The following is a 24,566-nucleotide window of genomic DNA, read 5'->3' as shown; positions in this document are numbered from 1 at the left end:
AGAGGAGGGGGTGAGGCAGAGCCTGTCCGCCTGCCCCCGGAGGGCATTTTTCTGGGCAACACAGGGACACGTGGGCAGAGCTCCTTCTAAGGAGTGACATCCTTTCCCTTCCTGGCCTGGGAGATAGAGAGCATTCCCTCCACTTTTCTCCCAGTGTATTGCCAGAGCAGCGTACTCATAGCCAGGACCTTTCCCTGCTCTCTGGAATTCTGTGGGTCTGGGCTCCTAAGTCCAGGCTGGTGCTTGCCCCTGGGTCATGTGGTCCTCCCTGTATACCCAGCTGGGGCCAGGGATGTGGCTCCTGCTGCCACCAGGAGCCAAACCCAGCTGGGGGTGGCAGGGGCTGGGGGGGGGGACAGGTTAGGGGACACTGGTGTTAAAGGTGAAATACACCCATAGCAGCTTCAGCACGTAGGTGGTCAGAAACTGAAAAGCAGAAAAGGATAAATACTGTGTGACTTCACTTCTCTGTGAAATTTTAAAAACTAAAAACAAACAAACAAAAAAACTCATAGAAAAAGAGATCAGACTTGTGGTCCCAGAGGCAGAGGGTCAGGGGAGAAGGATTTGGAGAAGGGGGATCAAAAGGTACAGACTTTCAGGTGTAAGAGAACTAAGTCCCAGGAAGTCATGTGCAACGTGATGCACTGTGCTGCTGTGTGATATACAGGAAAGTGATTAAGAGAGTGGGTCCCAAGAGTTCTCACCAGAAGGAAAATTTTTTTTTCTTTTTTTTCGTTTCCTTTTTATTATATCTATATGAGATGATGGCTGCTAACTAAAACTACAGTAATTATTTCACAAAATAGGTGTCGAACTGTTATGTTGTAGACATTAAACTCATACAAAACTGCATGTCAATTATGTCTCAATAAAACTGGGGGAGGGGAAGAAACTGAAGGACAGCCAAGGTGCTCCTGTTACAACCTGAGTAAGATCATGTCTCTCATTGGCTCAGAACATTCCAGGGGTTCCCAGCATCACAGCCTGCAATGCCCTACAGGATCGCCTCCCCCCCAAAATTAGATCCCTGACCTTACACTCTACTCTTTTCCCCTTGCTCACATCATTCCAGCCACACTGGCCTCCTTGCAGTTCCCCAAACATACCAGGCACAGTCCTACCTCAGAGCCCTTGCATGTGCTCTTCCCACTGCCTGTACAAGCTCTTTCCACGCAAATGACATGGTTCTCTCGCCTCCTTCAGGGTTTTCTCTGCATGTTATCTTCTCAGGGAGCCCTGCCTTAACCACCCAGTCTAAAATGTTAACACTCTCCCTGGGGCACCTGGGTGGCTCAGTCAGTTGGGGGGCCAACTTCGGCTCAGGTCATGATTTCACGGTCCGTGAGTCTGTGAGTTTGAGCCCTGAGTCGGGCTCTGCGCTGACAGCTGGGAGCCTGGAGCCTGCTTCGGATTCTGTGTCTCCCTGTCTCTCTGCACCTCCCCCACTCGCACTCTGTCTCTCTCTCTCTCTCTCTTAATGTTAACACTCTCCCTAGTATTTCCTATTCCCCTATCCTGTTTAACTTTTTAATTGATATTTATTCCCTGCTAATGTATTATATATTTTATATTTTATTTGTTTTTGTCTCCTCTAATAGAATGTAAGCACCACCAAAGCAGTGATTTCTCTCCACCTGTTCCCTTCATATTTCTAGCATCAGGCACATAGTAAGTGCTCAGTTATTGAATTAATGAATTTCTGACTTAAAGCAAAAAGGTCGGCTTGAGAGGAATTCAACAGGGCTGAGGGACCTACCCCAAATGAGTTAAGGAGTTGGCCACTGGAGAAATTAGAACGGTTTTCCCCAAAGAGACCCAGAGCACCCTCAAGCTAGTTTCTGCCTTTGTACAGGGTGCCTTCTCTCTGCTTCAGTCTCCTCCTCCCTCCAGCCCCCACCTTGGCCTGGTGAACTGTATTCATCCTTCAGCCATCAGCTCAAACTTACCTTTCTTGGGGACATAGTCCCATAAAAACCTCTCCCACATGCAGGCAAGACCAGGTCTCACATGCCTATCCTTTGTGGCACTGTGCCCGGCATGTAGTAGGACCTCAGTAAACTTTTGTTGAGAAAATAAATAAATGAATGAGTGAATGTGGGGACACTGGCAGCCTAAGTAGCTGAATGTCCACCTGAGTAGTTAGGTATGGCTGTATCTAAGTAGAAAAACTCTCCCATATTGTGGGGAGACTCTGTTAGAAGAAAAAGAAACCAGGTAGTGTTTTTCCAAACAGATGACAAAGAGAAAGAAATATTTCTCTTCATAGCAATGAAAACCCCCAACGTTCCCACGCAATTAATTCCTTCCCTACTTGTACATCATCTCCCACAGAAAAGGACCCGAGTCCCTGGTACCTGTCCAGCCCTGAACGGTTGCAAAGACCCCAGGGACAGAAGTGGGGCTCACCTCTAGGGCAGGGGCTCCAGCTTTCCCTGTTTCGAGGACACAGGCACAGCTCCGGGAGACAGAGGGCTCCTCAGCTTCCCTCCTCCCCATCTCTGCCATAAATGGTGGTCTCTCTGACATCTGCTAGAATTCCAGACTGGGAGGCAGGCTGGGTCTCAGCCCAGCGGGACTGTGTTTATGGCAGCCTGGCCTCCAGTCCTGGTAGAGTCCGTCCAAGTTACTTTGCCCATCAGAGCCTCAGCTTTCTTATCTATAAAATGGGTGCCAGGACCCCTGACTTCATTACCTCCCAGGGTTGTTGGAGGAGCCAAAACAGTAATAGATGGGAAAAGGCATTGGAAAGGTCCAGAGACTGAGGACAGGCGGTTAGCAGCACTGGGCAATGCTGGGGAATGGGAAGCCTGGCACACAGCACCCCCCCCCCCAGGGGGCAGCTGGATAATGGCAGTAAATGAGCTCTAACAGGGCAGCAAGGAGCCCCTCCTGGGGAGGAGGGAGCAACTTTGCTGAGAAGCGTATGTCCAGGCCCCCTTGGAGAGGAGGCAGTCCAGGACGTGCTCTGGAATGCCGGAAAATACAAGAAAGCCTATGAAACAGTGGCCACACTATGGATGGAACCAAAGGTGTAGATTCTCTGTCCCCTTGCAGGTGCAAGCCCAAGCCACTTGGACTGACATCCAAGCCATTTGTTTGAATAATTCTTTTCTTTTTTGAAGTTTATTTATTTATTTTGAGAGAGAGAGAGCACACAGGCAGGGAGAGAGTCGCAAGCAGGCTCTACACCATCAACGCAGAGCCTGACACAGGGCTCGATCTCAGAAACTGAGATCACCACCTGAGCTGAAATCAAGAGTCAGGCACTTAACCGACTGAGCCCCCCGGGCGCCCCTTGAGTAATTCTTTTAAAAGTAATGCCTGCACATTGTTTTAGTGTTGAAGCACCGCAGAAAGGCATGAAATGAAGAGTAAAATTGCACTCGGCCTCAGTTCCGCTCAGCATTTCTGTTTCCATGTGACCTAATTGTACGTACTATGCTTGTCTCTTCTGTGTCTACAAAGGAAGCGAATGATGCCCCCTTTCTGTGTGCTGCACATTCTGTGTTTGCCCCTCCAGATCTCTCTCTGCCCTTCTGCCCCTGCTCTGTGCCCCCAGAGGCTTATCTGCACAGACCATGAATGGGGGCCCTTTGGTTTCCGAGAGGGTTTGGCCAGTGGGAGGCACTGGTGACAGGTGAGGATGGGAGGAACATGACATTACATTTGTCCCCTGTGGGTCACTGTCAGCTGGCTGTGTCTCTCCAGTGGGAGCGGCTCCTCTCAGGCATCCTGGCAGAGCTTGAAGCCCCCCCTCTCCTAACCTTTGCCCAGAAAGCCTCTGCCTCCCACCGCGCCCCCATCCTCGCCCAAAGTCTCTCTTCCACAGGCCCGTCTGGGGGCAACCCTCCTGGCTGGGTATCTCCAGCTTTCGGGTTAATAATATGGAGGCGCACGCATCGCACTTCAAAGATGCTCACTTTGTTGTGTGTTCACGGCACCCCAGAGGCCGGCATCACAGATGAGGAAATGATGCTCAGAGGGGGCGCCTGTTCGCAGGGGCCAATGACGCAGTCATGGCAGGGCCCGCACACACTTGCCCCCTCGGGCCCGTGCGGCCCTGTCCTTGCAGGCTCCCGAGGCCTGGCTGAGGGGCTGGGCCCGCCGCAGGGCCCGGGACACCCACAGCCAGATGGCTTGGACGAGACACGAGGCCTGGCAGGGCCTGTCCCGAACATGCTTGGTGGGCCTCGCCAGTTCTGCCGTTCTGCTCCCCCGGCAGGAGCCCTGTGTGTGGTCCCATAAACCGCATCCATGAGGCATGGGATATCTGCGGCCCTGGCCTCCCCCCAGCCCCCAGCTCCAAATCCTCCCCAGACATCTCCCCTTGACACCTCGCAGACGTCACCAGGCGTCTCCCAAGGAAAACCCCTTAGGCCTGCCCCTCTGCCCCGGGGTACTAGTAAGCTCAGGCTGCTGTGACAAGCAACACGGACCAGACAGCTCAGACAATACGCATGATTTCCGCACGGTTCTGGAGGCCGGAAGTCTGAGATCAAGATGAAGCAATCCTGCTTCCTTCTGCTTCCTTCTGTGGATGGTGGCCTTCTCCGACTCTTCACGTGGGCCGGGCCCTAACCTTCTCTTCTTATTAACACCTGTCAGGTGAGATGCGTGGGCACCCCAATGACCTCATTTTACCTCAATTGCCTCTGTAAAGACTGTGTCTCCCAATACAGTACATATTCTGAGGTACTGAGGATTTCAACGTACGAACTGGGGGGGATATAGTAACATCATAACCCCCCAGGGTGCCCCCATCCCGGCACCCCCCTCACCCAGTGCTTCATCCAGCAATTCCCACCTAGTCATGTGTGGGGGCAGCAGGATGGCCATGCTGCGGGGGGACGCAGGTGGCCAGGCAAAGCAGTCTCCTGCCTCAGAGCCCACACTGGCTCCCCATGATCACAGTAAAAGGTCTGCGCCCTAACTTCCCCGGGCATCCATGGCTCTGAGTGACGCGCCTCCTGCCCCACTTGTCCCACCCAAGGACAGCAAGGACTCTGCACTGACCTGCCTGGGCTCACATCATGCTCCTGCCACCCCCGAGCTGCGTAACTCTAGGAACATTGTTTCCCCTTGTGGGCCACCATACCTACGATGCGGGGACAGCAGCAATCGTTCCTCAGCCATGCAGGTGTCCTGCTCAGTCTCTCTTAAAGAGCTGCCACACGGAGCACTGCTGACTGACTGCCTCCAGCAGCAGCCCCACCTGGGGATCTAGCCGAGCTTCACCCAGAAGCCAGGATGTTAGGCACTGGAGCCACTGCTCCTGCCTGACCCCCGCTTCCCCACAGGCAGGCTGACCCCGGGGGCTTTCCACCGAGTGTGGTCCAGTTGTCTCCCGGCTGCACTGCAGCCCGAGGCTCTCCCTCTTTATCCTCCCTCCTCCCTTCTCCTTTCACGGGTGCCAACCCCACACCCAGATCGAAGGCTCTCCCTGCCAGTTCCTGCTCCTACTTCCTTCCCCTCATCCTCCACAGGCACTGCCCCACGAGCCTCTTGCACGTCTAACCCCTTCTTGGCATCTGCTCTCTGAAGATGAGAACTGGCCCGGATAGCTGTCTCATAGGTTGTTCAAGGATTAAACGCATTAACACACACAGAAACCTTAGAAAGGTGCCTGGAACAGAGTAGGTATCTGAGTCCCAACACCACGTAGCTCCTTTCTAAGGGCCATTCTTGGGGACTGTATCTGCCCTGTCCATAGATTTCTGCATATTCTTTTGTGGACCAGGCCTTCTTAAGTTTCCGAAGTGTGCCATGCTTCCTGTGATCACAGGGCCTTTGCACCCACCACTGCCTTTGTTCCTTTACTGTGAGCCCTCTTACCCCTCTTTCCTGTTAGCTCAGATGTCACTTCCTCAGGGAAGCCTACCTGACCTCCTTTATATGTTTTCCCTACACTATGTGCCTCTCCTTCAAAGAATTTTTCAAGGTTTATCCATTTATGTGTGTTCATTTCTTTCACGCTTGTCTCTCTGGGGCAAAGATTGCCAGTCCTCAGATCCCTATCCATCCCTTCCCAGAACTCCCAGTTTTCAGCAGAGCACAGTATTGCCCCAAAGAAAGCTTGCATTCCTCAGCCTTTCTTGCGGCTAGCCAATGGGATGTACACAGAAGTGATGGCTGTCCCTTCTGAGTTCCCCTGGGAAGAGAAGGGGTATGCCTCCTTCCATGTTCCCTCCTCCTCCCTGCTGGCTGGAATGCGGGCAGACAAGGCCAATGCTGTCTGCTGGAGAGATGGACAAGGTAGAAGGAATACAGACCCAAACAGCCTCAGAGTGCACTGCCTCACCAGCGTGGGATTTCAAGGAGAGAAAACTCAAAGTGTAGCTTGTTTAAGCCAACACTACTTCGAGTCTCTGTTAACGGCAGAGATTTGGCTACCTGTAGAACAGGAAGCTCTGTGAAGCCAGGGAACAGGTCCACCTTGGTCATCACCATGTGCTCCCGGCACCTAGAAGGTCCTTGATTATTGTATGATGAGTGAGTGAATGAGTTCTCTTGGGGCTGGACCCTTTCTCAGCCATCTCGGGGACCGCCGCAGCACCCAGCTCATGGAGTGAAGTTGTACAGAAATCTAGAGCAGCACTATCCGCTAGAACCTTCTGTGAGGCAGGAGATGCTCCATGTATGCCTGTTGTCCAGTAAGGTACCGCATGCGGCTGGCGGCCACCACGCTGGACAGTGCACACCAGGCTAGAAGGGAGTGTTGAGATGCAGCCCCTCCCCTAATGCAGGAGCTGCCAGCCTGCTGAAATCAGGTAGACACTTGTCCCAACCCCGACACACGAGCCAGGCCACCAGGCAGAGGAGGCCTTCGAGCCCCTGCTCCTGGCCCCCTCAGTGAGGGTCACACTGAGGACTCACGTCATGGAGGCAGCACGGCCAATCACAGCGGCCAGCCCTCCCTAGTCATCCAATTCCTGCTGACACCTACCACCACCGGCGAGGGCAGGAAGCCCAGATCTGCCTCATGGTAAGGGGTGCCAAGCAGCCTCACCAGTCCCAGGCTGCCGGAGAGGGCAGCGGAGAAAGAGGGTGGACTTACCATGTGCCGGGTCTATGCTGGACCCTTCACAGCCACGCACTCTGAGACAGGTGGAGGAGGGCGGGGTCTGCGGCGTGCCAGGCCCGGCGCTGTGACACGGGGGGCAGCGCTCACATCTTGACTCTTCCCGTTTTACAGAAAAGAAAGTTGAGGCCAGAGAGGTGGGCAATTCACCCAAGGTCACACAGCAAATGCACTGGCAAAGACAAAAAGAGAACTGAGAACTATCTCGCTCCAGAGACTTCTCTTCTCCCATCCCAGGCTGTGGAGCTTGGCCCCAGGACAGCGTCCCCACTGTTGCTTCACCCTGCCGCTCCTCCCAGGCCACCTGTACCCTTCCCTGCCACTCAGAGAGGATCTCCCTGTCAGGAGTCAGGATGGAGCCAGAATGGCTGGATGCAGCAGAGGCGGACCCCCACCTCAGACCTCACACCAGCCTGCAGTCCTGGGACCAGCAGTCCTCACAAGACCACCAGCGCTCTCACTGCTGCATCTACCCCACCTCCGTGTACCCGGGAAGGGGGAAGCATCATCATCCAAGCTGGCTGCTGGCCTAGCAAGTCAGTGGAGAAGGAAAGCTTCCTCTGGGGGGCGCTCGGCAACCCTGCATGGGATACAACTTAATGGGCCCACTGGTTGGAAACAGCAGGAGTCCCCTGGGCAAAAGTCAAGTGGGCAAGGGGAAGGCAGGAAGTATGCCCAGCGCTGTGCTAATCTATTTTAATTTTTTTTTAATGTTTATTTATTTTTGAGAGAGAGAGAGAGCAACAGAGCATGAGTGGGGAAGGGGGGGAGAGAGGAAAGGACACAGAATCTGAAGCGGGCTCCAGGCTCTGAGCTGTCAGCACTGAGCCGATGCGGGGCTCGAACCCACAAACCATGAGATCATGACCTGAGCTGAAGTTGGAAGCTTAACCGACTGAGCCACCCAGGTGCCCCTGTGCTAATCTCTTTAAACAGGTGACTTTATTTAACCCCCATAGCCCCCCTCCTACTTGGTCCATGCTACAGATGGGAAAACAGAGGCATGGTGAAGTCACTTACTAGAAATCACGCAGCCCAGCCGGCAGGAGGTGGTGCTCAGGTTCCGGAAAATAACGAGGTCATGGGAATTTGGGAGGCATCTGCTGCTTCCTGGAGAAGGCTTTGAAACCCTGGGAAGGGGCAGTAGGAGAAGGGTCTGGAGAAAGGGTCCCCTAGCAAGGTGTCAGGTGGGAGCCTGGAGGGGGTGGGTCAGGGCATCGGACCTCACACAATTCCCAGGGCAGGAGACAGATGAAGCCCAGCTCCGGCAGTGACACCTGGCATTCGCCTCTTCAGCATCTTCTGTCACTCAGTCCTTACTGTCCTTACCCCCACACCTCTGGACGATCCCACTGCACCTAGGCCTAGGGGATCTTGCATGGCTCTGGAGGTCCAAGTAGTGACCAGCAGCCAAGTGGGCACAGGCCTGGGGTTGAGCCAAGCTTCCAGCCCACTGTTGGGAGGGGGGAGGCCCAGGACAAAGATGTGACACTGGCTCTGAGACTAGCAGCGTTGTAAATAAGAGAGGAATCCATCTCGCACCCACCCACCAGGCCAGACTGCTGCCTGCCAGGCTCCTTCCCTGCAGGGCCTTGCCCTCTCCCACATGACGACTCACAGCTACACGTGGGCTTTAGCCCGTGGGAAGGGGAAAGAAAAAGGGGAGGGATGTCTCTGCCCTTTAAGGCCACCACGCAGAAGGAGCCACTGTCACTGGGAGAAAACAAGGTTGGGGTGTGAGCTGTGTGGCCGGGTTTGTGTCTGTCTGCCAGTGGGGCTGGGAAGCCAGACACTTGCAGTCCTGTCCTGTCTCCAGCTGCAGAGATCAGAGCGAGTCACTGTATATACTCTGTGGGACTGTTTTCCTCTCTGCACCAAACGTTTGGCCAAAATAGCCTCTGAGGGGTCCTCAGTGGAAGACTCTGAACCAATAGTCTCTCGAGGCCATTGAGGCACAGTCTTGGGGAAGGAAAGGTGAAATCAGGCTGTGGGTGGCTCCCTCGACTGTACTGGGAGGCCGGGGGCAAGCAATGCACCCCAGGCCATTGACACAGCCCCCGAGCTCCCAAACTTTCTTGGAAAAGCTTCTATGAACTGCTGCTAATACGTCAGGTAACTTTTTTATTAAGTGCTTGTTATACACCAGGCTTGGAGCTAAGGGCTAGCATTTATTAGTATTTTCTATATGCTGGGCATTATTTTAAGTGCTTTACAACTTCCACTTCGCTTAAGCCACACAACTTCTCTGTGATGCAGGCGCTGTTGTTATCACCACAGGAATAGCAAACCTGTAAAATAAGAACCAACCACTATGAAAAAGGAGCATTCAGAGAACAGGAAAGAACATTCGAAAACATAAGCGTTCACAGTAATCATGAAAACCCAACCAAGACTGAATAGCAGAATGGACACACCTGAGAACCAAATCAAAGCGACAGATGGAAATTATGAGAGAAAAATGCCAGAGCCGCGGTTCAATGGAAGGAATTGAATTCACATGCAGAAATGAAGATGGATCAAAATCACCTTCCCAGTGAAATCCGGCCCCTCCTCGCTCCGGCAGAGAGATGTTGATGGATAACAGGGAGTTGGTGAGTCATTCCTGCCTAGTTAAAGCCCTCGAGGTTTAGTGTGTGCTTTTTAAGCCACCCTTGTACTTGAGGTCCCCATCTCCTTTCCCCAGGTGCCTATCCTGGTAGTCCGGGAAGTTGCTAGCTATCACGGGCCCCAAGCAAACCACAGGGAACCAGTGGGGCTGCGAAGTGACCACTGATCGGCACCCACAGGGCAGGCTTCACAGGTAAGCAGGGGGGGGTCTGTGTCAGAATCTTGGACTTACACGAAGATACCGAGAGCACTGGGCGGGCACCACGCCAGCCTGACAATAGCCACCTGGCAGATTCAGGGAGGACCTCCTTGTCATTTCAAAACACAACAAGGAAAACGGTGACCCAAGTGGGAAAAAGATGTAAACAGAATGCGCAAATGGCCAGTGCATGCACAGGGAAATTTCTAACATCACCACTGATCAAAAGAACACAAATGAAAACGTGCTGTCTTCATCCAACTGACAAGGACATTTTAAGTTATAACACTGTTGGGAAGAGGTACATTTCCAGAAAGCAACCTTGCAATATAGACATCACTTTTCAGTCTGTAAGTCTACTTTTAGGAACTGATCACAAAGAAGTGATCGGATTTGTTGGCAGATTTCTATACAAGCTTGTTCTTCCCAATGTTGCTTCCAGCTGAGAAAAATTAGAAACCACTGAATGAATGTCCAGCCAAAGGAAAGTGATAATGAACAATGCCCCATCTGTGTAGTGGAATATCATTTATCTATTTAAATTGGGTTTTCATAAGACTATTTGATAAAAGTTACAGTGAAAAAAGGCAGGATGAAAAATTTATGTAGGAGTTATTCTATATGTGATTATGTAAAGAATATATGTTTATAGAAAACATTAGAGGGGCTTCTGGGTGGCTCAGTCGGTTAAGCATCCGACTTCAGCTCAGGTCATGATCCCAAGGTCCGTGAGTTCGAGCCCTGCATTGGGCTCTGTGCTGACAGCTCAGAGCCTAGAGCCTGCTTCGGATTCTGCGTGTGTGTGTGTGTGTGTGTGTGTGTGTGTGTGTGTGTGTGTCTGCCCCTCCCCCACTCATTCTCTCACTCTCTTTCTCTCTCAAAAATAACCATTAAAAATTTTTTTTTCTTTTTTTTTTTAATTTTTTTTTAATGTTTATTTATTTTTGAGACAGAGAGAGACAGAGCATGAACAGGGGAGGGGCAGAGAGAGAGGGAGACACAGAATCTGAAACAGGCTCCAGGCTCTGAGCGGTCAGCACAGAGCCCGATGCAGGGCTCGAACTCACGGACCGTGAGATCATGACCTGAGCCGAAGTCGGACGCTTAACTGACCAAGCCACCCAGGCGCCCCTAAAAAAAATTTTTAAATGAAAGTATTTATATTGAATAATGGGATTACAAGTGATCTTTTTCTAGCATTCTATTTTTCACTGTTCCAGATTTTCTACAATGAATATATACTACTTCTATAACCAGAAAAAAAATATCGTTTGATTGTGCAACTTGGTATGTTATTTTTTAAATAGGTTTTTCATTAGTATAGTAGTAAATGCTCTCACTGCCCTCAAATCAGAAAATACAAACAGGTATAAAAAAGAAGAAAACGCTCATCTGTAATCCCATCATTGTTAACGTTTTCTTGCTATATTACAAAAATGGAAACACATCATACATACTATTTTAGAGACTTTGTAAAACTCGTGACTACAAACATGTAACATAAAATTGACCATCTTCACCATTGAAATGTGCAGTCAGTGGCATTAAGTACATTCACACTGTTGTGCAACCATCCCCACTGTCTATTTCCAAAATTTTTCATCTCCCCAAACTGAGACTCTGTCCGCATTAAACACTAACTCCCCATTCCCCTTCCCGTGCCCCTGCACCCACCCCTCTACTTTCTGTCTCTGTGAGTTTGACCACTCCAGGGGCCTCATAGGAGTGGGATCATACAATATTTGTCCTTTGGTAACTGGCTTCTTTCATGAACCAGAATGTCCTTGAGGCTCACCCATGTTGTAGCATGTGACAGTGTTTCTTTCCTTTTAAAGGCTGAACCATATTCTATCACATTTTGCTTATCCATTCATCCATTGATGGACAGTTGGGTTGTTTCTAGAGCCTTTTCAAACAGAACAATATATTGTGTACCTCTTCCTGTGCCAATAATGATAAATTAATAGCAGTTACTTTTTTTAAAAAAAATTTTAATGTTTATTTATGTTTGAGAGAGACGCAGAGTGCAAGAAGGGGAGGGGCAGAGGGAGAGGGAGAAACAGAATCTGAAGCAGGCTCCAGGCTCTGAGCTGTCAGCACAGAGCCCAACGTGGGGCTCAAACTCACGAACCATGAGATCATGACCTGAGCCAAAGTCAGACGCCCAACCGACCGAGCCACCTAGGCGCCCCAAAAGCAGATACTTTTAAACATTTTACTTTTTTTTTGAAAGAGAGCAAGTGGGGGGGCAGGAGAAAGAGAGAGAGAGAGAGAGAGAGAGAGAAAGAGAATGAGAGAGAAAGAAAATCTCAGATTCCACACCCAGCATGGAGACCGATGCGTGGCTCAATCCCATGACCATGAGATCATGACCTGAGCTGAAATCGAGTCAGATACTTAACCGACTGAGCCACGCATGTGCCCCAATAGCAATTACTTTTATTAAGTTGCCTAGTATTCTATATTTGGTAAATCTTTTTTTTTTAAATAATGTATCTTTATTTTTTATTGAGGCATAGTTGACATATGATGTTATATTAGTTTCAGCTGTATAACATAGGGATCCTACCAAATCTGTTCTTTTTTCTTTTTTTTTTTAATTTTTAATGCTTATTTATTTTTGAGAGAGACAGAGAGAGACAGACTATGAGTGGGGCAGGGGCAGAGAGGGAGGGAGACACAGAATCCGAAGCAGGCTCCAGGCTCTGAACTGTCAGCACAGAGCCCGACGCAGGGCTCGAACCCATGAACCATGGGACCATGATCCAAGCAAAGTTGGATGCTTAACCAACTGAGCCATCCAGGTGCCCCCTACCAAATCCATTCTTGAAGGACATTTACATTGTTTCCAAATTTTCATATATACAAAACTGCAATAGTCTTTGTGTACTTATCCTACTATTTCTTAAAGATAAATTTGAAAAGTGAGATTTCTGAGTCAAGGGGTATTTTTAGATTTGGTTTCTTTGACCAATTTGTCCTCCAAAAATTATATTAATCTGGATTCCTGCCATCAATGAATCTCAATCCCCAAGTTCCAATATCCTGGTCGGTACTGAATATTAGCACTTCATAAAAAGTGACAACATTTTGGGCAGTTTTTGCCAGTGTGTCAGGTTTTTTAAAAAGTGCCGTTGTTTTCATGTGTATCTCTTGGATTATTGGTGAAGTTGCATTTTTTCCTGTGTTTATATTTTACTGGCAGTTTGTGTTTCTTCATGGAGTCCTATCTCTACTTTGTATAGAGATACTGATATTTCTCTTACCGGTGTGTAGGAACTGCACAGGAAGGATGAGTGAACTCTATGCACCAGGGATGTGACCAGCCACGTTTTGAAGCTGCAGGATTTTTTTTAGATTGATGGAGCCAAATGCAGTTAAGGATTCTGCCTTTGGGGTCATATCTAGCAAATTGCTCTCTTTCAGGGTTACCTGTGGATTAGTCACATTTTCGCCCTGTTGCATAGTGACCCCTGTTGCATTGCTTCCAGTGCTGTCACGGTTCGGTGTTCTCACTTGCTTCTTTAGTCCAGCTGGAATTATTTGGATGGGTGTGTGCTAAGATTAGGACGTCCCCTGTGTCTAAAAGTCAAGGCCAGCCATCCCTGGATGACCAGTCTTCCCTGCACACTCTCTGGGCTTCAGCACTTCCTCCTGTCATGAGTTGGCCTTTTGCATAATCCCCACCTTCAAGAAAAACTCTTTTCCACAGCGAGCCGAGCAGGAGCCCTATCGAGCCCTATCAAACGGCCTTTCCCAAAGGCATTTGCCCTACAGAAGAGGATTCGGGAGAAGCTACCAGGTTGGGGGTGGGGGGAGGGTCCAGACAGTGGCATTTCAGGAACCACCACTGACATTTAATGGACGAGCCATCGTGGGACCCAGGAGCTACTTCTTCAACTGGCCCAACCAGCGGGCACCCACTCTGCCCCCAGTTTGGGATGATTTACTGTCAATGTCACACTGCACATCAGTCTTTCAGCAGAGCACACTATCTCCCTCGGTCCTTACAGTACGTATCGCTTTCCATCCTGACTTCTCAGCTGAAGGGGGAGCCACACAGAGGACCGTGTCTGGTGACACCACCTACACACAGCAGAGGCAGGATGGGGGCTTTCCTGGTGCCTATCCTCGAGGTTTCTGCCACAGGAAGGGACCCGTCCCAGGAGCAGGGACCCATAGGGAGCTCCAGCTGTCAGGTCAGGGCTGTGTGGGACCTTGCAAGCCGTAGGTGCTGACACAAGCAGGGCCCAGGGCGGGCAAGGGGCCGAAGCCTGAGGCTCGAGGACCCTCAGCCATCTCACCCACACCCACTCCTCTGAGTCCCAGCCCCCACCCAGGGTCGCCAAACACGCAAGGCATCCTGAGATGTGCTTCCCTGAAACCTCCCTGTTCTCTGTTACAGGAGCACTTCATCCACTCATTTACCTGGCGCGCATTTATGGAGAACTTACCGTATGCCCGGTACTGGCCCGGGTATACGGCAGTGCTTACCGTGTACCCAGTACTGGTCTGGGGATACAGCCATTAACTAGAGGCAAAAGCCCATCTTCTGGAGCTTTTATTCCAGTGGGAATAAGCAAGGAGAGGAATAAAGGGACATGGCGTAACTCCTCATGCGAATAAGTGCTAGGAACAGTTACTAATACTCACCCAACAGCTTTTATGTCCTCATGGAGGTTCTAAGGAACCAATGTCCTGTGACCAGGACAGACAGAGGGAAGCTGCTTCAGGGTGGCCAACCGGGGAGGGCCTCTCTGAGGAGGTGACACTGGGGTGAGGAGGAGTTCTTAGAAGGAGCCAACGGAAGGCAATCCAGGCCAAGGGAACAGCACATGCAAAGGCCTCAGGAGGGAAAGAGCATGTGGGTTTGAGGCGCTGACAGGAAGCCGAGGCTGTGAGCCAGGCAGTTGTGGGGGTGAGGCAGGAGCAATGGAGAGGAGGCCAGAGAAGGCCAGGGATTCCAACGTTCAGCACACCGCAACCCACGGTGAAACTTCGCCTTCCGGCTTCGCCAGCTTGTGTGTTAGCAAAAGTCTCACCCCATCACCTAAGCCGCGCTCCCGGCACTGAGTGCTGGGGTTTTCTATTCTGTCTATTCTGCTCTGCTCTCCTCAAAAGGAGGGAGGAAGAAGAAAGGAAAGGAATGCAACCCCTGCAATTAACCTCCTGACCCCCTGAGGGGCTGCAACTGGCAGTTTAACGCCAGGCTGTTGTAGATGGAAATAAAGATTTTTGTTTGTTTGCTCGGCACAGTGGGAGTCCACGGCGGCGTGTTTAGGGGAGGGAGAGACTGGACCAGACTGAGGTTTTAAAAAGACTATCCTGCTGTTGTATGCAAAAGGGAGTGTCTGGGGTGTGTCAGTCAGTCAGCCAGAGTCCCGGAAGGACAGACAACGCCCTCAAAAGGGTGATACTGAGTTAAAGACAGGGCGCTCCGCACAGGTGGGGCAGGTGAGGGGCAGTCCCACAACCAGTCACCCCCACCGAGGCCGGAAGGAGCTGGAGGAACCGCGTGGGAAGGTAGGGGCCAGCAGCGGGCCAGAACCTTGGTTCAGGGGAAATGCCTCACCCCTCTCCGCTCCCACCTCCCATTGTCTGCCTCTCATTGGCCCAACCACACAGACATCCCCTCTGAGGTGCAAGGTCAGCCTCCAGGACATAGCAGAGGTCCCTGACAGGGGTGGGGAGCAGAGTGGGGCCAATGGAAGAGCCAGGTGAGAGCCAGAGCTGGCTGGGGCGGGCTAGCAGCAGAGGAAATGGCCTTGGGAACATGAAGGTGGAACCCCAGGACCAGCCTGTGGGTTGGATTAGACTCCTGCAGAAAGGGCTTTTTTCCACTTTGGGGGCTCTTCAGAAAACACAAGATGCAAGATGTAGTGGGGGCCCAGGGTGGGTGAGGGGAGAGCACAGGTGTCAAGGCACACAGGCATCGTGGGCAGCCAGGACACTCAGAGTATCTCCCCACCAGGAAGGTGCAGGCGTCCCCTGGTCAGAGCGCCAGGGCAGGGCGGGCTGTGTGAGGTGCCCCCTTCTGTCACCAGGCCACGGGCAGCCCAGGGGTTGCAGAGTGGGGCGCAGGGCAGAGGAGTGGCTGGGAACAGGGCACCCTTGGAGGTCAGGACAGGGCTCTTCCCTGCTGGTCCATCCACACCAGGGTGCCCTGGGTGTGTCACCACCCAGGTGTGGCATTTGAGCTAAAGGGGATTATGCTGGAATGTTCCTAAGGCACAGCAAGAAACGACAGACAGAGGCCAGAGGCCGAGCTCAGCCTGGGGTGGCATCTGGGGTGGGGGGACCAGCCCAACCCAGCAGGATGGAGGAAGGTGTGTGACACTCATCATCTCCCCGACCCCAACGTGCTGGGGGGAGGGGCACGGGAAGCGGCAGAGCCAGGCCTGGATGGCACCTTCCCTCCATGCTTGCTTGCCAGACGTGTTTACCTCTACGTCCAGCTGCAAGTTAGAGCCCAGTAAGTGGGTCATGGCGATCCCTTTAGTGAAGTGCAATCAGCATTGTTCGGAACAAAACCGAAGGGTACAATCGAAGGGGAAAGGAAGGAAAACATCAAAGTTCATTGCAGGTACCAAGACAGTCACTGTCCCCTGAAGAGTCCCTTTCAGGCTTGCTCCAGAGGACGGGTACTTTTTAAAGTGGGGGGGGGGGGGGTCACTGCGTTTGCAGACAAGGGTCCTTGCTTCCCTTCTCTGCACTCTCGCTCCAGATGGCCAGCTCCTGCTGCTGTCCCGTCCCCACTCCCTGGGACCTGCCCAAGCTCTCCTCTCTGGCTTTTCACCTCCCTTGGCTCACCGCATCATCCTCTTGACTGTTTTTGTCCCCATCTTACTGGGGAGGAGGGAATCCAGGGAGGAGGATGTCCCGTCCGGGACCCTATGACTTCCTGCCCTGCCTGTGCACACCGGTACTGACCCCAGGTGAGGCTGGGGGGAGATGGGAGAGGCCACATGGGGTGGGTATACTGGGGGCCGTGAGAGGACTCCCCCTACCGACTCCTGTGGGCTCTGGGGCCATGAGAATCAGGGCAGAAGGGCCAGGGAGGGATGGCATCAAGGATACAGGTGTGTGTGCTCTAGCTACCAGGTACAGGCTCCATTCTGGGTGCTGAGGAGAAGGCAGCAGACAAGGTCAGCGCAGCCCCTGCTCCCTGGCACTTACAGGAACACCTGTCGGGAAGAGAGCTTACCTGTAACGTGGTTGAAGAAAACCAGCCACAGACTGAGACAGGGAAAAAAGAGGAACAGAAGGCATAGTTATACTGCAATGTCAAGACAGGCTTCTCTTACATGGAAGGGCCCAGCCAGGCTGAGAATCACACGAGAGCATCTCTAGCCAAGAGCTCGGCACATGCAAAGGCACTGAGGTGAGACAGACCGAGACAACACCAGTGTGTCCGTAGCATGGTCAGCACAGGCAGTGGAGCAGAGGTCAGCAGGCCAGAGGGAAGGGCTTGTTTCCAGCCAAGGCCAGTGAGGAGTTGCACAGAGCTCTTCACTATCCTGCCGTTCAGCCCCGGATCTGCGGTCCTGGGCTCGCATGGTTCAGGGCTGCCACATTCTCTCAGTCGGCTTCCTGGTGACTTATGAATGGGTTCTCCCTGGTTCAAAACAGAACGCACCAGGGGCGCCTGGGTGGCTCGGTCGGTTAAGTGTCCGACTCTTGGTTTTGGCTCAGGTCATGATCTCGTGGTTGTGAGATCGAGGCCCGCATTGGACCTGACAGCACGGAGCCTGCTTGGACTCCTCTTTCCCTCTCTCTCTGCCCCTCCCTCTCCCACGCGCGCACTCTCTCTCTCTTTCCCAGAAACTAAAATTAAAAAAACAAACAAACAAACAAACAAAAAACATTTAAAACCAAAACAGAACGCCCGAGGCGCCCTCCCTGTGCTGAGCCCCGAGCAGGGCACGAAGGGAATGGAAGTCCGTGCCTGGTGAGTGAGTGTGTGCCCAGCATGACCATTGCTGGGACCATGGCCGCCTATGTTTGTTTTCAGGGTAGCAGAGTTTTCTGTGTAACTCATGCGCACAGCAAGTAAGTCAAAAAGTGGAAATGGGTGTTCAATAAAGAGCCAGTGTGCCTCCTACTGTCACCCCCTCCCACAGTGCCCCTGCCCAGAGGCCACCCTGAGGCCATCTCCATGGGTTTGCCAAGCAGAAAAGCGTGTCCATCTTTAATACACAAAGTGGAGTCTAACACACACACACACACACACACACACACATACACACACTTCTTAACAATCTCCCTGGGGTGGTTCTGTGTGGATACAGCGGATATTCCCTGATACTTCAGTTCCACTGTGCATGTGACTCACCATTCACTGCCAGCGCCCCCTGTAGCATAATGGGCCGAGCAGGGGAAGGGGAAGGGGAAGGGGAAGGGGAAGGGGAAGGGGGGAGGGTGGAGCTAGGTCAAGGATATTTGCATTTTTAAAGTTGGGTTAACATCTGCAAGGTGTGTCACTGGCTCTTGATAAGAGAATCAAAGGGAATTGGGTTAACCCACTCCAAACCCCTTTGCCCAGTTACTGCCGGCCCCACCAGCAGCCCTGCCCGGCTCCCGTTCCTCTTGTAGGCTGGGAGAGGGATCACTATCTCGCCCCTGCAGGGCTGGGCCCTCCACACTGACCCAGCCTCAGGCCATCCTTCATCCTCAGGAGCAAGACCTCTTTAGCTGCCTGAAAATGGCTCTTTATCTGGTTCGGTCCTCACCTGGACTTTATTCTGTGCCTCTGGCCACTTGTTGCAAGAGCAAATGTGTCCCATACAGCACTGGGCGTGTTGCCACTATCGGAGAAACCAGGAGAATTCGGGGGCGAGAACAGCTAGGGGCCCGAGAAGTGAGCCTCCAACTGTGGGCCGGGCAGTGGGGCATGTGGCAGTCAGGCGGGGTTCTGGGGTGCAGGCCTCCGCCTTCCGTGCAAGGCCCTGAAGAATGTGCCCGCCTCAGACACAACATCCCAGTTCAGTCCGCATTATGAGTCACCGCTGCATGTCAGCTACCACCTGGGCATTTGAACCACGGCAGCAAACACACAGGCAAAGACTTCTGCCCTCGAGGAGCTTGCGTTCTATCGGGGAAGACAGAAAACAGACAGCAGAAAGGCCCACACAGGCAATGATAGGAGAGGTCAGAAGGGGGATACACGGTGGAGAAGAACTGAAATAGAGTGCTGTGCTCAGGAGCCCCAGGCCAGAGACGCAGGAGGCAGTCTGGAACAGGCCACTGGGAGTGAGGCTTGTTGAAGTGACAGCAGTCTTTCTAGGGGAAGGGAAGAGGAGAGGGTGCAAAGGCCCTGAGGCAGCCGGCCTGTGGTAGCTAAGAAAGCAAGGAAGTTAGTGTGGCCACAGCAACACAGGGAGAGTCAAAGGAGAGGGGCGAGGTTGTATAAGGTGGAAGCCAGGAGAGCAGTTGGAGACTCTGTAAGATGGATGAAGGTGTCTGAGGCAGGGGAGCGGCCGCGGCGTGAATCCAGCAGGACACACAGTGGGACCAAGAGCTTAGCCCAGGCCAGGCTCTATTCCAAGAGCTTTGCCAGTATTAATTCACTTAATGCTCACATAGCCTTATACAGCAGGTGCGCTCATGGTCCCGTCCTATAGGTAAGGATGCTGAGGCACAGAGATGTGAAGGAACTCACCCCCGGTCACACAGCTGAAAGATGGCAGAGTCTGGATTTGAAGGCAAGTCATCTGAAGCCAGAGCGCAGGCTCTTGAAGAGCCATAAGTTTGGGACAAAAAAAAAGTCACAACCTTCATCCTGAGGGAGGACATCTGTAAAGAAAATAGAAGACTGAGTCCTCATCAGAGATGGGAGGCAACAGAGGCCCAGAAGGTCAAGCTCGGGTCTGACCGCCAGGCAGTCCCACTTCCCCACCCCTGACCCCACACTGGAGGTGGGAGCCAGGATGATCGCTACCCGGGAGGGTGGCGGCCCCAGGCACAAAGCATTGCTCAGGAGCATAAGCATTGACACCCCCTTGGGATGGTGCAGGTTGTCCAACAGAGCAGGCAGACAGGGTTGGACATGGGACCAGAGGTAGGGGGAGCCTGTGTACCAGGGCCTTGGAGGAGGCGTTGACGGACAGGAGTCAAGAGTAGCGGTCACATGAAGGATGCTTGGTGACAGAGGGGGGCCCACATGTAGGGGATACTGACCACTGGGGAAGGCATAACCATGCAGGGGAAGAGGCCGCCAGAGGCTCAGAGGCCTGCCAGCTGTGTGGCCTCCAGATGTTTGGGTCTCAGTTTCCCCATCTGTTAAACAGAGAAGAAAAATGCCAGGGGCAGCTGGCTGGGACAGACAATAACTCCAAGTCTGAGAAAGGATCAGGAACGCTACTTAGCTGGTTGTAGAATCCTTTTGTCTTACTCTTGCCCCCGGAGGGCTTCTGTCACTCAGGGCTGTTTCTCAGGGGTGCAGTTTGAAGCTCATGTCTTTATTTTATTTTATTTTTAATTTTTTCTAACGTTTATTTATTTTTGAGAGACAGAGAAAGAGCATGAGTGGGGGAGGAGCAGACAGAGAGGGAGACACAGAATCCGAAGCAGGCTCCAGGCTCTGAGCTGTCAGCACAGAGCCCGTGGGGCTCAAACCCACAGACTGTGAGATCATGACCTGAGCTGAAGTCGGACGCTTGACCAACTGAGCCACCCGGGCACCCCGAAGCTCATGTCTTTAAAAAATAGTTTCTGTCTTCTGCCAGCAAGCTTCTGGGGGCTCAGCATTTTTCTGCAAAATATGTAAACATGTCCCAGCTGTATGTTACCACTGAGTTTTCAAGTTTGTTTGGTTTGGTTTATTAGTGGGCGTATTTTCATCCACGCTGGCTTACATCCTTCCTTGCTTTTTCCTCCCCCGAAGGCCCTTGGCTTCTATGCTGCAACTGTCTTGCCCTGAAGAGGAACTCCCGTGTCAGTCCACAGGCCTCCGAGCTTCTGACTCCCGCGTTCTGGATGCCTGTCAACCACATCTCCCGTTTTCGCACATCCAGCCATTATTCCAGTATTACCGCCTGGACTTTGTTGATTTTTCTTTTTATCTTCCTTGTCCACGTGCAACAGATTTGAGGCCTTCCTCATCTCATCAAATAACGAAATCAGCCATTTTCTGATATTTACTTCTCTTTCAAGTAAGATATTTATCCCAAGGGGAGAACCATTTTTTTTTCCCCTGCTCTCGTTGAAATTCATCAAAACTTTGGAACGATGCTATGCCCTGGGATCGGCCTTTCCAGGTGACTTCATCTGTATTCGTGCCTTGTCTGCCGTCTTTTTGCCAGTGACTTGTAAATTTCCGTCTCCTGCTGGGACCTCTCCCCTGAATTCCCATCTTGTGCACCCAGCCACCGGTTTGTAGCTCAACATGAATGTCTCTGAAACACCACCAACCCTCGGTGATTGCTCTCCCTTGACCCCAGCAGGCTCACCCCTACTATCTGTGGAACCCGGGGTGAGAGGGAAACAGAGGCGCCGTCTACCTGCTTCTCCTCCCGTCCCGGATCCGTCCAGAGCTTCAGGGCTAGCACACACGTGCATGAACACTGGGGCCCACACTCTGTCCACACCCACATCCACATCCACAAACAGCACCCTTGCTTTTCCTGGGCCTCAGGGCGCACACTCCTGTGATGCACCCTCCCTCCTGGAGGGGCAGGTCTGGGGCCAGGCTCCAAGTCATCTGGGCGGGGAACTCTGAGGTCCAGATCCTGAAGAGTCACCCCAACACCCTCTTCCTGGCCCCACAGCCGACCATCTACCCGGTCCTCTAGATTTTCTTTCAGCCTCTCCCTCCCTAGTCCCTGGGTTTGTCCATACCACCTCCCTCTCATCCAGAGGCCAGAGCCACGGCTCTTCCCACATGTGCTCTTGTCTGCTCCAATCCATTCCAACTTTTGAAAGATGTTAATGAGCTGAAGTCCCCAGGTGAGTGGTCTCCCCTTGCACAACACAGACTCCACCCCCTGCGGCCACCCCACGCCCCCCCTTGCTCTCAAGGTCCGCCCATTGACCACGGCAAGCGCGACGTCATCCCTCCGGGTCTCCCGTCCAGACATAGAGCTGCCTCTCCATCCCTTGAGTCTGGGCTGGCCTGTGACTCACCTTGGTCCACAGAACGTGGCAGCAGTGAGGTTGTGCCCCTCTGAGCCTGGGCTTCCTAAGGCCCTGCAGCTCCCACCCACACCCCTGCCCGGCTTTGGCGGGACAGGCCCGGGCTGGCCCACAGGGGAGCAAGGAGGAGCCCTCTCACACCCAGGACCTCCGAGGCCCCCAGCTCCAACAACCTGCCCGCTGACTTCAGACACGCAAGCAAGCCCTGCCGGGCCCAGGTGGAGCGTCACAGAATCACAAGCAAATTCAGTGGCTGTTGTTTTAAGCACTACATTTTGGGGCCGTTTGTTACAGGGCAAAAGCTGACGGAAACTTCCACGTAGTTCCTTGAGCTCCCCGGGGCCTTCCTGACCTCTGGCCTTTCACGTGGGTCACTGCCCCTCTGGGTCCTGCTTCATCCTGATTTGCTGGCTCGGCTCTCCCTCAGCCTTCCGACTTGGGCTTTCCCGCTGTCCCTGTCCCCAACCCCTCTGCTCCTCAGAGCCCCATCATCCCTGCCACCTCTCTGCCCTCCTCCTCTCCGCCTCAGCTTCACCCTCTCCAGCTCACATGGACCCTGGAGGGGCCTCCCTCTAGTGCTTCTCCTGTCCACGAAGCCCTTTGCTCACTCCCTGTGACAGTCATCATCTGATTCACATCTCTCTGCCCTAAGGGGCCGTGAGCTCCATGGGGACAGAGACCACCACAGACCTCCAGTTCCTGCCACGTGCCGGGCAGATAGTAGGAGCTCAGTACACGTTTGCTGGGTGAATAAATGACTGAACAAATGATTTACGTCTGCATCCTCTTTCCCCGACAGCAATAAAGGTTTGCTGCCGGCTGGAATGTACGGGCGCGCTGCAGCCCTGCTGAGTGACCGCCAAGCCCTGGCTGGGGACTGAGAATTCCTCCAGAGCCCAGCGGTCACTCACCGCGTGCTCTGGTCGCTCCTGGGTGCTCAGGCCAAAGTCACCTCCGGGGCCCTCACTGGCTTCTCTGTCTCATGACCCGTGGCGCCCAGCAAAGGCTCACCATGTACATGCGACCCTGCCCCTCTTCCCAGCATCCAGAACCCTGCCACATCGTCCTGGGTCCAAAACCGACCAACCGCTTCCCACTTCACCCGGGGCTCCTGGACAGCATGTCTCCCAGGAAGAGGTACACGAACAGCATCACCTCCTTCAGGTCCCTGGACCAAAGTCCCCTTCCCGGAAGACCTGTGCTGACCACTCTGTACGACAGAATAACTCCCCCACCCCAGACCCTCCATAGCGCCCTTACCAAGGTTCAGCTTTCTTGCCATTGCCTCTTCTCCATCCAGCCTGCTGCCTGTTGGGATGTTTATGCATTGTCTCCCTTTCTCCATGAGAAGGTTGGATCTTTGAGGGGAGAGATTTTGACTATTTTTGTTCTTTTCTGCATTCCCATGTGCCTGGCCGGTGATGAGGGCTCAATAAGTCTTCCTTGAATGACTGAAGGAATAACTTCACACTGCTCAGTCAGTCCCCCACCCCCCAAGGGTCATTCCAAGGTCTCATCTCCAACCTCAGCCCAAGCACGAACACCTGCCTGGCTCCCACCTACGACGGGGGCAGAGAAGGACCCAGCTGTCAGCAGCTCAGCCCTTGCGTGCTCCCCGTGGGCCCCTCTGCCCCCGTTCCAGGCTCACCAGAGCTCCTTCACGGCGGCCACACTCTTCCCCAAGGTGACCCCCCTTCTGCTTCATGTGGGTCGGGAGGGGCTGTGCATTTCTGGTTGTCACTGGGCAACCGTGTTCCAGAGCCCAGTAGCTCTGCCCGCCCTGTAGGTCTGAAGTCTGCCTCTTAAAGCCTTAGGAGTATGGCTCTCCAGCCCAGTTCAACAAACATTTCCTAGATCCCCACTCAGTCCACACTTAGGAGGAGAGAGCTGTGCTTGCTCTCCGGCCCCCGGGTGCCAGACTTGGAGCGGGCAGAGGTGAGACACTACCCGGACCACCGGACCACAAAGGGGGCCAGCACAGGCAAAAGCATCCAACTTCTCATCACCCCCTTGTCACTAGCACAATCTGACCAAACGTTCCCAGAGAAGCAGACCCACCAGCGTGCCTCCTACCCTTCGAGAGGGCCATCCACGGCCGAGTCTGAGGGCACCATGTCGACAAGAACAAATGTTAAGGCTCCAGTGAGTATGTGGGTTATTCACCCTCTTTTACATTGTTTAAATTTTTTTAGTTGAATTGAATATATTATGATCTCCTTAGGTGCGGGAAATAGCCCACTCCCCGTCTTATCCTCAGGGCCTACTTAGCCAATAGCTGGCGTAGAGAAATTCTGGTTGCGTTGGCTACATAACAAATACAACACAACTTACTGGCTTAAAACAGTGACAACACTTATTTTGCTCCCAGATCTTCAATTTGAGTGTGCCTCAGTGGGGATACTACGCTTCTGCTCCACTTGGCATCAGCTGAGGTGATTCAAAGTCTGGGAGTCGAAGTGATCTGCAAGATTGCTCATCACATTTCTGGGAATTGACGCAAACTCTCGGCTGAAGTCTTAGCTGGGGTTACCAGCCAGGACATCCACACAC

At 52.8% G+C, this 24,566-nt stretch overlaps 1 long non-coding RNA gene across 1 annotated transcript; it reads left to right on the top strand.

Moving 5' to 3' along the window:
* Positions 1–7,221: 7,221 nt before the first annotated feature.
* On the top strand, positions 7,222–10,547 carry LOC122204945. The gene is made up of 3 exons (XR_006195846.1): positions 7,222–7,617; positions 9,338–9,672; positions 9,765–10,547. It is a non-coding gene; the product is annotated as an uncharacterized LOC122204945 (long non-coding RNA).
* Positions 10,548–24,566: the final 14,019 nt, after the last annotated feature.

This window comes from Panthera leo, chromosome A2 (assembly GCF_018350215.1).
Source record: "Panthera leo isolate Ple1 chromosome A2, P.leo_Ple1_pat1.1, whole genome shotgun sequence".
NCBI lineage: Eukaryota > Metazoa > Chordata > Mammalia > Carnivora > Felidae > Panthera > Panthera leo.
Note: the sequence above shows the minus strand (reverse complement) of the source record. Positions and strands in the feature narration are given on the sequence as shown.